Source organism: Hemicordylus capensis, chromosome 3, assembly GCF_027244095.1.
Source record: "Hemicordylus capensis ecotype Gifberg chromosome 3, rHemCap1.1.pri, whole genome shotgun sequence".
Classification (NCBI taxonomy): domain Eukaryota; kingdom Metazoa; phylum Chordata; class Lepidosauria; order Squamata; family Cordylidae; genus Hemicordylus; species Hemicordylus capensis.
Genome location: NC_069659.1, coordinates 274067952 through 274073951, shown reverse-complemented (window position 1 = coordinate 274073951; position 6000 = coordinate 274067952). Strand labels below are relative to the sequence as shown.

The window sequence follows — 6000 nt, the reverse complement described above, 5'->3', positions numbered from 1 at the left end:
GCAATGTTGGATATCCGATCGGATTTTGAATCTGAATCCAAATTCCAATTTACATTTGGAAGTTGCAGGAACCGGTAGACCTTCTGAAAGGGGTTAAACACACACTTTAATCTCTTAATGGATAGAAGGGAAAGTGAGAAATTCTAACCACAAAAACAGAAATGTTCAAAGTACTTTCACTTTTACTGTGTCCTGCAATGGGGAAAATATATATATATAAAATCAAAGGAATGATAGTTTTCATGCACATGGGGGTGGAATGATGGTCCTAGGGAGGGTTTCAGATCCAGAATGTTTTGTAAGGTTCTGGCTTGAAGCAAACCAGATTTCACAATTTTTAGCCACCAAAAATACCAATAGCTTTATTTTAAAAAAGCAAAAAGAGAAAGAGAGAAAAGCACACACATATTCCTGCCAATGTGGACTTCATGTGTGCCAGATATCATAACTGTATGCCCATCTATTCTGGAAATTCTGGAAAGGGGCATGCTGTTACTGCTTTTAATGAAGGCAAAGGGTAGATGTCTCCAGATGCTGGTAGAATGATGATCCAAGGAGGGTCCCGTTTCAGAAGATTTTGTAAAGTTCTGTATTGAAACAAGCCAAATTTCACCATTATTTGACATTTTTACAAAAATTTCAAAAATTCACCAAAAATTAGGGAATTGGACGGTTCTTTTCTTTACTACACGGGGCCATGACCCCATTGCCCACATCTGTGGCAAGTTTCAAGGCTCTGGGACCAACCAGTGGTTTTTTAAAATTTCCCTATTCACCTCTGGGGGGGGGGAATGGTGCAATTTTGCCAATTCCAAAATTCTGAAGTATTTCTGAAATTAATTTCTATATTTTGGAAATCTGATTTTGTTGCAGGGGGGAGCGGTCAGATTCATATATTACTTATTTTTTTTACCAATTTGGGGCAATTTTGGATAAACTCCAGATTTTTGAATCTGAATTTACACAGGCCTAATACCTGTTCAATATATGGGGGGGGGGGGGGTGTAGAAAATGTCACAAATTGAACCATTTTGTTTAAATATATACAAGCAGAGAAAGAAAATCTCAAGGCAAAGCTATATTTACAGTGGTAAAAACAATAAAAACCCACATGATTTCTTCATTGGTATACTGACTTATTCACCTCTGGAAGATGGTAAATGGATCTTTTCATGAATGATCACAAAACAGTGAATTATACATTGACACAGGGTCACAAGCTAATGCAATGTCTTTAAAAACATACAGAGTATTACAAGTAGAGCCACTTCAGCATTCAAATAACAGATTAGTAACATACTGTGGGAAAAGGCTGCAAGTGTTTGGAAAACATAATCTGAATTACAGATACAGAGCCAGCTCTGTTGACATTCTAGATAGTAGATTTTAATGCACAAGCTCTATGGGTTGAAATTAGTACTGTGACTAATTTATATGTGGTACAAACAGTTAATTTAAAAGAAACAGATCCAGAAGATCAACAGGATGCTGATACAGATCACAAAGATGTATTTCAAGCTATAGGTTACTTAGCAGAGCAGTACTCTATAAAAATAAATCCAAAAGCATGACCTGTAATTCATGTACTGTATGTCAGGGGTTTCAGTGGTACTCATGGATAAAGGCTGGGGCTTTATCTTATGAAAAAAAATTGAAGGTGATAGAAGGTAGAAAAATCTACAGAATAAGCCAGTCCAACAGCCATTGCAGAGAAGCCTGGAAGTTACAAGAATGTGTTTGGACTCAATAGACAAGTAATGCAAAACAACCATATTCCGTTTTCAAAAAGTCACCAGTGAGTTAGAAAACTACTTACAGGCCTTGATGCCAGTAGTAGATTCTGGCAAATTCAGCAGGATGACTAGCATTCCTGGTTGTGTATATTCAATCTCCATTCTAGAAAGTGGAGAAGTCCATTTTGTATCTCTTTGGTTATACAGATAAACCAAACAGGGTGATTGGGAAGCTGCCTTATACTGAGTCAGACCATCTAGTTCAGTACTGCCTACACTCACTGGCACTGGTACTCCAAGGATTCAGGCAGGAGCCTTTTACAGTCCCTAACTGGAGATGCCAGGGATTGAACCCAGGATGTTCTGCATGCAAAGCTGATGCTTTACCACTGAGCTACAGCCCCATCCTTGATTATGCAGACATCTTTATGGTGTTGCATATTTATATACATGATATCAGGGTGTGGATTAAAAACTTGTCAAGAACTCTGAGAAGCTAAACAAGGGCTGAGACAAACTGAAATGAAAAAAAGCCCAATGCAAACTTATGTCAGAAACAAAACAAAGAAGAACCCTAACAAAGAAGGGTTCAAATATGATGCTAGTAAGCTAGAACCCACAGCTGAAATGTCTAGTCCACACATCTTCTGTTCAGTTATATGAAGCTTCACTTATGTCAGAAATTATGAAGTGTAGCAGCAGTAGCAACACCATTATATTTACTTACACATTTATTTTTTGTCAGAGATGGACGTCTGAAAGTGTTTCACATAAAAATATTAAAATGATAAGCATCATTAAAACCCTAAACAAGAAGTAACAAAAAGACTCTATGAGACAGGGTCAAATACTTCTAAACATTGTACTCTTATAGCCTGTGTCTGTCTCTCATCCCCTCAGAGCATGATGGCCATGGTTGCTCTGTAGTGGCAGCTGAGGGAGTGAGGGGCGAACACTGCTGGAATATGGGAGCTGGATGGTGGCAGCTAACCAGCCTCTCTCTCTCTTTCTCTCCTCTCCTCTCCTCTCCTCTCCTCAGAGAAGATGGTCCCTAGTTTCTCTGTAGTGGCAGTTGAGGGAGGGAAGGGCCACCTCAATTTGAAGCTGAACTGCAGAATAGTGAAAAAAATAACCCAAGAAAAGCCCTGCTGGATCAGGCCAATGCCCAATCAGTCCAATATCTTGGGTGTAAAAATCAATTTGTACCCAAATCTAGCTGATTCGGGTGATTTGGAGACAGAACTAATCATCCCTGTGGTCCATTGGCTAGATTCAGGTCCAAATCGAATTGCGCCAGATTCAATTCAAATTGATTCAAGATTTGGATTTCTCCTATTAATTCCCCCAGATTCCCAGCTTTCATTTAAAAAGAAAAGAAAAGAAAGAATGGATTCACTAGGGACGTGCTATCACCCTCCGAATGAAACCACTGAGAGTGATCTGGAGTTGGAGAAACAATAAGAGAGGCGTCAAAGAGACACAGGCCAGTAATAATGGGTGACTTTAACTACCTACACGTAGACTGGGTAAATTCGCATTCAGGTAATGAAAGAGAGGCCAGATTTCTAGACGTGCTAGACAACTGTGCCTTAGAACAATTATTCGCTGAACCAACCAGAGAGATGGCAACCTTGGATTTAATCCTGAGTGGTCAGGACCTGGTGCAAGATGTCAGAGTTGCAGAACCACTGGGTAGCAGTGACCATAGTGTGATCCAATTCAGCATAAATGCAAGTAGAGAATTGTCACGGAAGTCCAACACAGATGCGTTGGACTTCAGAAGAGGAAACTTCTCAAAAATGAAGGGACTGGTAAGAAGGAAGTTGAAAGGGAAAGTCGGGAGGGTCAAATCACCCCAGAAAGCATGGAACCTATTTAAAACCACAATACTAGAAGCACAGTTGGAATGTATAACAAGGAGGAAGAAAGGTACCACCAAATTCAGGAGGACGCCAGTGTCACTAACAAGTAGAGTCAGGGAAACTATAAAAGGGATTTCTTCAGAAAATGGAAATCCTGTCCAAATGATGAGAAAAGAAAGGAACATAAACTCTGGCAAAAGAAATGCAAGGAGACAGTAAAAAGAGAGTTTGAGGAACATATAGCTATCAAGCAGTATAACATAAACTTCTATAAATATATATATAGCTAATTCCATGCTAGGAGTCATTAGGAAGGGGATTGGAAATAAAAATGTTAAAATTATAATGCCTTTATAGAACTCTATGGTGTGGCCACATCTGGAGTACTGCATACAGCTTTGGTCACCATATCATAAGAAGGATATTGTAGAACTGGAAAAGGTTCAGAAAAGGGCAACAAAGATGATCAACTTCCTTATAAGGCTAGGCTACAGCATCTGGGGCTCTTTACCTTGGAAAAGAGGCAACTAAGGGGAGACATGATCGAGGTGTACCAAATTATGCATGGAGTGGAGAGGGTGGACATAGATAAATTTTTATCCCTCTCTCACACAATACTAGAACCAAGGGTCACCCTATGAAACTGAAGGTTGGGAAATTTAGGACTGATAAGAAGAAATACTTTTTCACACAGCATATAATTAATCTATGGAATTCTTTGCCATGGGATGTGGTGATGGCCACCAGTTTGGATGGCTTTAAAAGAGACTTTTGAATTCACGGTGGACAGGTCTATCAATGGCTACTAGTCTGGGGGCTGGGGGCCACCTCCAGCCTCAGAGGCACGATGCCTCTCAATACCAGTTGCAGGGGAGCAACAGCAGGAGAGAGGGCATGCACATACCTCTTGCCTGTGGGCTCCCCTGAGGCATCTGGTGGGTCACTATGTGAAACAGGATGCTGGACTATATGGGCCTTGTGCCTGATCCAGCAGGGCTGTTCTTATGTTCTTATGTTCCCAGTCTAGAGTAAGTATAGAAGAAAACCTAAAACATTGCACATTGATAATGTTGGGGAATATACTGGGAAGGATATTGAGCAATACTTAAAAGAACAAGGAATTAAACATGAGATTACAATACCATATACTCCAGAGGAAAATAGAGTGGCAGAGAGAAAGAACAGAACTTTGACTGTAATGCCTAGAAGTATGCTTCTTGACTCAGTTCTGGGAAACAAATACTGGGGATAAGCTGTAATGACTGCAACTTATTTGCAGAACAGACTTCCAACTAAACGTAAAGGAGTAACACTCTTTGAATTGTGGAGTGGGACAAAACCTAACTTAAAACACACTAGAGATATGCATAAGCATAATGATAGAGAGAGTATAAGGAGACCTGTTCTTATGGTAGCAAAATGAATTGTTCCCTTTGCTAAGCAGGGTCCACCTTGGTTTGCATTTGATGGAGACTACATGTGAGCACTGTAAGAAATTCCCCTCAGGGGATGTGGCTGCTCTGGGAAGAGCATCTGCATATTTGTATGCAGAAAGGTCAAAGTTCCCTCCCTGGCATCTCCAAGATAGGGCTGAGAGAGATTCCTGCCTGCAATCTTGCAGAAGCCACTGCCAGTCTGTGTAGATACTGAGTGAAATGGACCAATGGTTTGACTCAGTATAAAGCAGCTACCTATGTTCCTAGAGTATTTGTATGCAAAGCTTATGTATATATTCTTAAAGAACTAAGAAGAAAATTAGATTGCAGAACTGAAGAAGGAATATCCATAGTTTATTCACTAAATAGCAAAAGCTACAGAATACTTGATCCTATCATGGATACTGTTAAATTGTTCACTGTTGCATATTTTGATGAGAGGCAAAAGTCAAATGCCAATGAGATGCCTGACTGACCTAGATTTTCCAATAACTGAAGAGGCTTACACAGCAACAAAATGAACAAGTAATCATAATATATGATTACTTATATACTCTGATATAATACTTATACTCTGCTATAATAGAGAGACTTAGTCGAGAAGGGGAGATTGAGACAGAACCAGAGAGTTCCGATCAAGAAGGGGAGACTGAGATGGAACAACGAGTGAGATGCTTTAGCAGAGTTAATAAAGGGATTCCAAATAAAAGATTGTAACTGGCAGCCAGAGGGGAGAAAATGCCAGAACCTACAGACTGGCACAAAATTGAAAGAATGCCAGATTCAGAGAAAGATACATTGCTGCAATTGGGGAAGGAAAATGTTTCATCACATCATAAAACAAAATGGGGGACTTGGAATTCAAGAACAAGACAATGAGAAGGGGAATGTTAGGATTTCCCCATAGACATTGCCTCTGCTATTTGTATGGGGCATGCTTCTCTATTTGAATGTATCTATGTCCTGGTT

At 39.8% G+C, this 6000-nt stretch overlaps 1 long non-coding RNA gene across 1 annotated transcript in view; it reads right to left on the bottom strand.

The window, feature by feature from the left end:
• Window positions 1-222: 222 nt before the first annotated feature.
• The window catches only part of LOC128351401 (uncharacterized), a 29343-nt gene continuing 23565 nt past the window's right edge, over window positions 223-6000 (bottom strand). Inside the window, exon 5 of the long non-coding RNA XR_008319756.1 lies at window positions 223-587. This is a non-coding gene — a long non-coding RNA (uncharacterized LOC128351401). The remainder of the gene's footprint in view (window positions 588-6000) is intronic.